Genomic DNA, 9,524 nt, shown 5'->3' with positions numbered 1-9,524 from the left:
TGTTGGACTAGGATTAGTTGTTTTCGAAGAAAAGTGATTTGAAAGGGGTTGAACTTTGGGTGGTAAACGTAGAATGCGAGGGCCTGGGGTCCTCTTTCACAAGCTTGAAAACTGGCCCTAAAGGAGTACGAAAGGATAAGTAAATCGATACGCTTGTTTAAAAGAAAAAAAAAAAGAAAAAAGACGCAAAAAAGAAAACATCGCCCTTAACAATTCTTCAATGAAGATATTTTTCGGACGAGTTAATTCTTTTTTTGAGAAATTGAAATTTATTCGTCCAGTGGGCGCGCGCAAGTGACCCAGTTGCGCGCAGCTGTCGCGCACAACGAAATCACTTACGCTGGGAGGGGTCGCGCAACTCATTGAGTTGCGCGCGCCACCTGCTTCTAGGATTATTTTTTTTTGTTTGAGCGTTTTTTTTTGTCATCGTGTTTTTTATTTGATTTTTTTTTTTACTTGATTTTTTTATGCTATCCTTTGAATATGACGCTAAATCACGAAGAGACAACTTCGTAATTGGGAACCTAGACCAAACTTAAAAGAGAAAAAAAAAAGACTATCCTAACACATTGCACATAGTCACATAATCACATAAGCATGCTATAAGTCAAGATCATGCAATGCCGTTTTAAGGTCTAAAGGCTTGGGTGTCTAAAGGTACCATATCTTAAGAAACGACGCATAAATCAATCACTCAACATGTTGACTCATGACATCGCCCTCCCAACATTTTGTTGGTGATATGGGTGGGATGATTGTTATTGATTTTGGGATAGAAGCCTAGTGTTAGCGACCCCTAGTCAATGTGCCAATCCCCAATGGTTTAAGTGTGCTATGCTTATGCATGATGCAATGTTGCTTTTTGGGTTTTTATTCTTGTGTAAAAGGAAGATATTATGTGTTCAAGTCTCGCTCTCTAACTAGAGATTATCCAAGTTTATTCTCGTTACTTCCCATAGGCAACCTAGTGTTGGAAACCATGGACCATAACTACGAATTAAGCATGTAACCTCTAAGTCCCCAGTGGAGTCGCCACTGTAAGGAGGGTGATCCCATCGTAAGGGGTACACTCCTTAAATGCCCTTGGACACTTAAAGGCCTAGGACTTTACACTTGTTAGGGTGTAGTAGGATTTGAAATCCTGAATGTTTGGGGGACCTTGAATTAGAATTGATTCTATCATTACACTTTTTTGTAAGAAACAAGTAGGAGTCGCCAATGAGTTTTCGGAAAAACTCATAAACCTCCTTAATGCCTTTCTTCCATGTGGAGTTCATGGAATATTTAGCACAAATCATAAGTTTACCCATGCCCAAATTGGTCTATAAACCAGAAATGAGTTCGGGAGCAAGGGTACTAAAATAACGTTCCTTTTAGAGGGGAATCGTTATCCTAGACCTAGTGCGGCCTCTACTAGCTCTTCCTTTTTTAACAATTTCATAACCAAACAATATATGCAACGCGATACCTAAAACTATGTTAGTTGATTTTATTTACAAGCATTAATTCACGTAGGAATTACATTATAAAGTCGTTATTCTTATTTAATCAAATTCGTGAAAAGGAAAAGAAAATAAACAAGATTCGCCTTGACTTAAGTGATCAACCAACAATTATTTAATTCAATTTTAATCTTTATTTAACGCAAGATATTATGTGGAATTGATTAATTAATTATTTTAATGGTGATCAAGCAACACTAATTAATTAATTAAAGTTCTTTAAAACAAGAAAATAAATGTGATTTAACTACGTGCTCGGGAATTTACCACTTCTCTTTGCTAGATCTACGTTTCGAACACTTATGGACTCCTTCTTGTTGGGGAACCTCCACCGTAGTAACAAAATATCAAAAGGGTGAGTGTTTAGGACAAGAAGGGCTAGGTTGCACAAGTTATTTCGCCAGAGTTTTAGGTTAATTTATATTTGTTTAAGCCTCGGTCTAAGCTCGTATTTATAGGGAATGATTAGATTTAGGGTTTCGAATATTCTGCCACAACAGGTGTCGCGCGCAACAGAATGAGTTGCGCGCGGCATCCCAGCGTAAGTGATGGTTGCGCTGCTAAGGGCGGCGCAACTAATTGTCTTGCGCGCTGCTTTATGGTAAGATTCGATTTTATATTTTTCGTATAATTCTGAATCTTCCGCAGTGCAACTCTTGGAGTTGCGCTGGGTGTCGCGGCGCTACTGAATTAGTTACGCGCGGCAACCCAGCGCGTCTCTTTGAGATGCGCGCGGCTTTTTCTGCGACACCACTAAGATTTAACCTAGGCGCTCCTAAATCCGTCATTATTAGGGTTTAAGCACGGGCTTAAGCTTAATTATGATCGGGTTTAGTTATTTGGACCTTTGTTTTGGCTTTTTCTTTAACTTGGGCTTGTTTTTTGTGTTTTGTGGCTAAACTAGTTATCCAAAAGTATTCTTTATTTTGATCCAACACGAAAATGGTTTTATTTATCATCTATTGCACTTCCTGTCGGGACAGGAGGCCAAAAGTAGATGTCTACACATGGGTTTCTAAAACTTGTCTTGTAGAACCATTTTAGCAAAATTGGAATATAGTTTTATGGATTATCTTTTAATATTTTGAGAACATTTCTCAACTTTATTTTCAATTGAGCACATTATATAAATAATAAAATTAGAACGAGTATTACTTATAAATAAACATACAATTCTATTATGTTTATCTTTGAGTACCTAAATTAAAATTATAGGTTACTTCAACACTTTATGCATAATGTGTCCCAATTGAATTTTAAGTGATTCCAAGACCCTTTATTTGTGCAATAGTTGACCGGACTGAGGCCTTACCATCAACCATTACATTTTCAAGTGAGTAAACTCTTTACTGATTACATCTCTTGCAACTCTTGGTTGAATAATTAACCATCACATGCTTAATTATTACCCTTTGCTTCAAGGTTCTAAATGTTGTAGGTAACCTTGTTGAGCATAACCAATTAAATATGTAGAACGTGATCTATCCAAAATTACCCATAATAACAAGTAACACTTTGCTAAGGCCGACCTATAACTTATGATTGAAGGATTGTTGGTGTAGACACCCATTTGTGTCTCCCCAAAACCAAACCCAGTGATGAGTACCTTTCCCGTCGAATCATAATCGAATGAAGCGGTTTGAGCTTTATGTACGACCCAATGATCTAGAGGAGGGCCTAATATGGTTTATCATTCCTAATGCAATTAGGAGTAATTTTAGTCTTCTAGAATCTTCTAAAAGGTTCTTTTAATTCCTAATTCAATTAGCATTGATAAATTGACTTTTGTTGACTTTTCAGAGTTTTAATCAAAATCAAATAGTATTTTCAAGGAAATTATATGATTTTATTCTCCAGTACGGCAAACTTATCTGATTTTCGAAAACGCGTTAAAATTAGGCTTGGCGCCTGACTCCAGGCTTTGGCGCCTAGAACCAAGCATGGCGCCTGGCGCTAGCCATTGGCGCCTGGCGTCAGTGTTGGTGCCTTGCGCCAATTAGCAAGGGTTTGCGCTAGCTCTGTTTTTTGTGCGTCAGACTCTGTTTTGTTTATTTTATCTTTTTGGCTGATTTTCTCTATAAATAACGTATTGAAAACTCCGTTTTCATTAACCAATTCTCACGATCATTCATCTATAATCTGTTTTCTAATCTTTCTCTTTCCTTAATTCAAACTTGGTTTTCACATACAAAATTCCGCATTCACAAGATCTAGAAACACCTAGCCATATTCGAAGTTGCCTTCGCCCTAGACGTGAAAGGTTTAATTTCTGAGGGTTTGGTCCCAAATCTCTCTTTCAATTATTTAATTTAATTGTTTGTTTATTATTTTCCTTGAAGTTACTAACGTGTGTATTTTGTTATTAGAAAGAGGTACGAGGCATCAAAGTAAGTACTTTAATTGATTTATTGATACTATGAAGTAGAAATCATGTTTACATTGTTATTATGATATTCCTAGTATCATGTCTAGGGTAATTTTAATATTAAATATGATTGTTACGATGCTTCCTATGTTCTTCCTAATATTTATGATTGTTAGTATCATGTTAGGGTTAATGATTTTATTTTTATTGCTTAGTGACATGCTAGGGTTTGTTATTAATCTTGTTAGTAACATGCCTAGGATCTTCCTACTATTATTATGCTTTAATATTAACATGATTTATGATTATAATTGTTATAATTTATGATGATTATGAATATTATTATTATTATTATTTTGATTATGATTATAATTTATGATTATTATTATTATTATGATTATTATAATTATTATTCATGATATAGATTATTTATTTTGTTGCTTGATATTTATTGTTATTGCTTGATCACACCTTTTATGCATGTTTAAAGGGAATTGGTACTTGTAATCACGCTTAATAAGATATTTAATAATCTTGTTAGGGTTAATGTGATTATAATTCAAGTAATCGCCAATAATAGATTTGTTTGTGCATTAAATTCAACCAACATAGATTAAACAGGTTTAGGGTTAATCCTAATGATTGCATGTTAATTAGAAAGCGCACATGAATACGATCAGAATAAATTAGAGGCCTATTATTAGGGCAGGTTCAATCTCTTTTAGGTTGGATTTGTACCTTCATCCCTGAACCCTTATTTGGTTCTAGACCTTATGGAGTTGACGATCTCTTGGATCGTTAAGGGGTGTAATCTTCACCTCGTGAACGGTTTACAAGTTCCTAAAAAAACTTGTTGGCGACTCTTCTGCTCTATCTTCTTCCTTTTTGGACGCCACCGTACTTTAGTGTATGATCACAGTGGAGTTCAAGCAAGTGGGATTAAAGCTTCAAATTATTCCCTACAGTATTTGGTGACTCCACTGGGGGAGGATTTCTATTTTAATTCCTGAATTTGTTTCGGCAATGATTTAGAATGAGTGGATGAGACTCGAAAAGTTCTAAGTATTTCATGTGCGTAATTTTGATTAACATTATTGTCATATGCATAAAAAAGATCTCATTGGAAAGATCATCCGTAATGAGTTAAAAACATAGGATTTTACACGTAAGAAATTTGAGAAATATCTTTCACAACTAGGACTGAAATAACACCGCGCGAAACTGGAAAATTTTATCGAGCACAGAAAGCTGCTGAGGCATGTGGGCTGAGGCATGTGGGAAGTAGCGTCAGGGGCCAGAGCTTGGCGCCAGCATTTTAGTCGTAGCGCCAGACGCCAGTATTTGCGCCATGCGCTACAATTAAAAGCTGGCGCCATTCTCTGATTGCTGGCGCCAATTTACCTCAATACCGAGCCAGAAATATGCGTTCTAATTTTGACCGGTTTTTCGTATTGTTTGCTCGATCCTACTTCCTGATTGAATTTTTTCTCACTTTTCTGAAACCCATATGTGTTCTACAAATGGACATAACCCTCTGGGAATTCATGCTCCATCTACCCGATTGAACGCTCCGTGCAACAAAGGGTACATCCGAGATTGTTGAATTCACCAAACCATGGAAGCGAGTTTTTTCTAAAACTCGCGGTATCCCATCCACTCGCGCCAACCCTTCACGGTTAGGCTTCCGCGCGGTGCATTTGGACAATTAACCATGGACCCTCTATTGACTAAACCATATCCCGAAATTTAGTGAACTAGAGCCATGGTTAGGTTGCAAACTCATTGCATCATATTGTGTCTACTTGACTAATTGTGCATTATTTGTTGTGCATACTCTATGTGATTTTTCCTAACCGTTTGTTTGACTTGTGTTAAGACTAAATAAACTGATTAATGACTAAAGGACTTTGTTTAATTAATTAATTAATTAATTTGAGCTAATAAATAAATATAAAATCGAGTCATAGTTCCTTTAAGTCAACCCGGATTTTTAATTCCCGTATACTGCACAAACGTCAACTTGTTTTGGTCATAGCTGGAGTTATAGAAAGAACTACGAGTCGTAAAAACTATTGATCTGTAGCCCCGAGTATTATCTTTAATTTGGCGTTGGTTTCATCCAAATCAGAGTCACAGATAAAAAGTTATGACTAAAATACCACAGTCTGTCCAATTTAATGCATATACATGAGGTCTTAACTTAGTCTTTGCTTGAGTCTAGTCACGTAGTCTAGCCACATGGTCATGACACAAGTCTTAACATGTCACCTACACTCACTAGTCTTAGCACACACTTTTAGTATACATCACCATGACCATGTCTTAGGTTCATGCATGAGTCGGTCTTTTCCGTAATTTGAGTTGGGGGGTACATTCTATCCCTAATTCTTCATATCCCTCCATCTACATCATTTTTCTTCACATTCCATTCCAATCTTTCTTCACTTCCTCCATCCATTGCATGTTGAATAAAGTTTGGGTCAAATAATTAACAATGAATATCCCCAAATTCCTTTTCCACAGTACTTGGTCGAGGAGAGAAGGGCGATTAATCAAGGACAACCTCTTTGTTCAAGTCTCACTTTTTGATAAACCGATTCGTCAAAAGAGGAAGGCTAAAAAGATAATGGCAATTCAAGAAGAAGTTAATGAGCTTAGGTACCAATTGGTTACCGTGACTGAGACACTAAAGCTACTCACACTCAAGATCGACGATCCCGTGAAGCAACAACAAATGAACCTCATGCAAGAAAGCTTGAGCAAGCTATCTAGTGACTATAAATTTCGGGGCATGAGTTCACAAGGGGTCTCATTGGACAAGGAACTTCTTCCACATAAGTTCAACGCCACTGACATCCCTAAATTCAAGGCAACAGATAATCCTTATTTTCATCTAAGAGCTTTCGAAACTATAATGAACATTAAGGGTATCGATAAGAAGGTTTTCCCCTCTCTTTTCTCACTATCTCTTGAAACCGTTTGCCAACAATGGTACTTTTCCCTTGACAAGGAGAAAACCTCTACCTGGGAATCGATAGTGAACGCTTTCATTGATAGATACAAATGCAATATCCAAGTTGAAACCGATCATAGACAACTTGAGATTCTAAGACAAAAAAAGAATGAAGGCTTTACTTCTTTCTTTAATAAATGGAGGCAAACTTCCTCCAAGATGATTGAAGTCCCCACCGAAAAGGAATCTGTGAGGATGTTTATCAAGAATCTCCAAGAGAAGTATTCGAAGCATTTAAAATATCAAAACAATCTGAATACTTTCAAGGTCGTTTATGACATCGGAATCGAAATCGAAGATGACCTCGCAAAACAAAAAGCTACTAACAATAGTAACCACGGTGGCTGGAAAGGAAAGAAGAACGACAATCCTTCTTCTTCTGAAAACGCCCACTCTAGTAACAATGTTAGTACCTTTGATCTCAGTTAAGTTTTAGCCATATATAACCAAGGATCTAAGAAGCAACTAAGGAAAAACTTCACCCCCATTGGAATGAGCTACGATACTGCCTTCGATCGACTCCATGCCAAAGGACTCATTACTCCCATTGGACCTATTCAAGATCCCGCACCTGAAAAGAAATTGCCTAGTTGGAATCCAGACGAACACTGCAAGTACCATCAAGGTAGGGGTCATACTACTGAGAGCTGTTGGAAGCTAAAGGAGGCTATCCAACATTCGATTGATAATAACAATCTTCCCATGCCTCCGGTTAACAAGAGGAGCGAGTGATGATAAAGGAAACAACACAAGACAAGAGGCGAGCTTCAACGACAAGATTTCGTGACCTCTTATTTCTATTTCTTTTTTATTTACCCTTTCCCCAATAAGTCTAGCATAGGCACCTTTCTTTTCCCTTAGATTAATTTTGTAGATTATTTCTTTTTCCCCTTTAATAAAAATGAACATTTATTTCCTTATATATGATCATTTCATTATATTACATTGCAAAAAAAAAAAAAAAAAAAAAAAAAAACTATGTCGAATTAAGCACAAGGTATACCAATGATTTGAGGCACCCCTTGTAGCCACATCATATCTCCTTTCACCTTTCAAATTTACAATCTTTTCTTCATAAACCACTTTGAGCTTCGTCTAACGATAGACCTTTCTTTTTTCAACCTACATCTACCTAACCTTAGGATGGGATGGTGTGTAACTTATGCAATTCTAAAAAGGCTTGAGTAATGCAAAATATAGAAAAAATAGCAAAAAAATAAATAAAAGTGTACAAAAAGGGCAAGTGTTCCAATGTCTTTGATATGAAAATATCTTCGATAAGAACACGTCTCAGATTGCGTCTCTTATTGAGTGCTCGGTACCGTGCCTGAGAAACATGAATGCCAAGTGAGTGATATACCGCATGATCGGGATTGCCCACACTTATTAAAAAAAAATAAATGCTAAAGCAAAGAGAGCTAAAAAAGAGTAGAAACTCAAGCATAAAAATACAAAGATTCAAAAGCAAAGCTGCACACCTTGGGAGGCTTATCTAGGGTCTTGAGCCTTTATCCCCTTCTTCTATAACCTTTATCCTAACCGCGTTACAACCCTTAAAAGTCCTTTTTGAGGTATACACACTTGTGCGAGGTTCGGCTAGAGCTACGTTCGGCCTGATTCCTAACGGATACGTAGGCAACCTCACATCGAGGTGCGGCCGTAATAAACAAGCATTCATATTCACATTCACACACTCACACCATGATCATATCAAGGGATTCCCTATGCTCATCCCTATTCATTTAGAGCTAGACTTGGGGGCTTGATCCCTATATCATTAGCTTACCTAGCCTAAGAGTCACCATCATTTGACTCTTCTAAAAATAATATTTTCCCACACACTTAGCTCTTGCGGCCTAACTTTAGTGTCATTTTCACACACTGCACAGATACATGACCAAATATACTTCCCTTAGGAACCCTTTGTCATGAAATCTTAACACAACGCTGAAGCATGCTTCGTCAACATCACTCATCAATCATAATCATCATTGCATCGAAGTATGAAGTACTTAGCCTCCGTGCCTAAGTTACCCAACTACTTTCATCATTGAGTCAACCATTGAGATAGCCTAGGATGAATTAATCCTTGCACCTTGAGAGATAGTATCAAACAACATTTGACTAAGCTCATTCAACATGCACCTTCACACTTCGATTCTTTTTTCGCGTCTTTCTTTTCGGGAGAAAGTCGGTACCCTCCACAAAAATGACGGAAATTTTTTGCTTTTTTGAGTTAACACTATGCACACACGGGTCATGAGTCACACGTGTCATTTCACTTTGATTTGAGTCTAACACATGTGTCAAACAGTTTGAGTCGAGTCAACCTCGAGTCAGTCAATCACAGAGAGTCAAGTTTATACCTTGAGTCGTGTCAAGTTGATGAGTCAAGCAATGCTAAACCTTAGGTCAACCCTAAGATAATTGAAAATATTGGCAAAGTTCTATGGTCAAAATAAATACAGGTGCAGCAGAACAGGGAAGACCCTATCACAGCGTTCGGCGACAGAGTCAATTCTTGGCGCCAGAGATATTTCAGCAGCGACAGAGCTCGAAGCCTCTCAAAAAGGTGATTTCGACCTCATACAGCAATTTCGGGTTCCTTAGTATGCCAGTCTGCCCCTATAAGCAATTTGACATG

The sequence above is a fragment of the Chenopodium album genome, chromosome 1 (genome assembly GCF_948465745.1).
Source record: "Chenopodium album chromosome 1, dcCheAlbu1.1, whole genome shotgun sequence".
In the NCBI taxonomy this organism is placed as follows: domain Eukaryota; kingdom Viridiplantae; phylum Streptophyta; class Magnoliopsida; order Caryophyllales; family Amaranthaceae; genus Chenopodium; species Chenopodium album.
The sequence above is the reverse complement of the archived record's forward strand: the minus strand, read 5'-3'. Positions refer to the sequence as shown.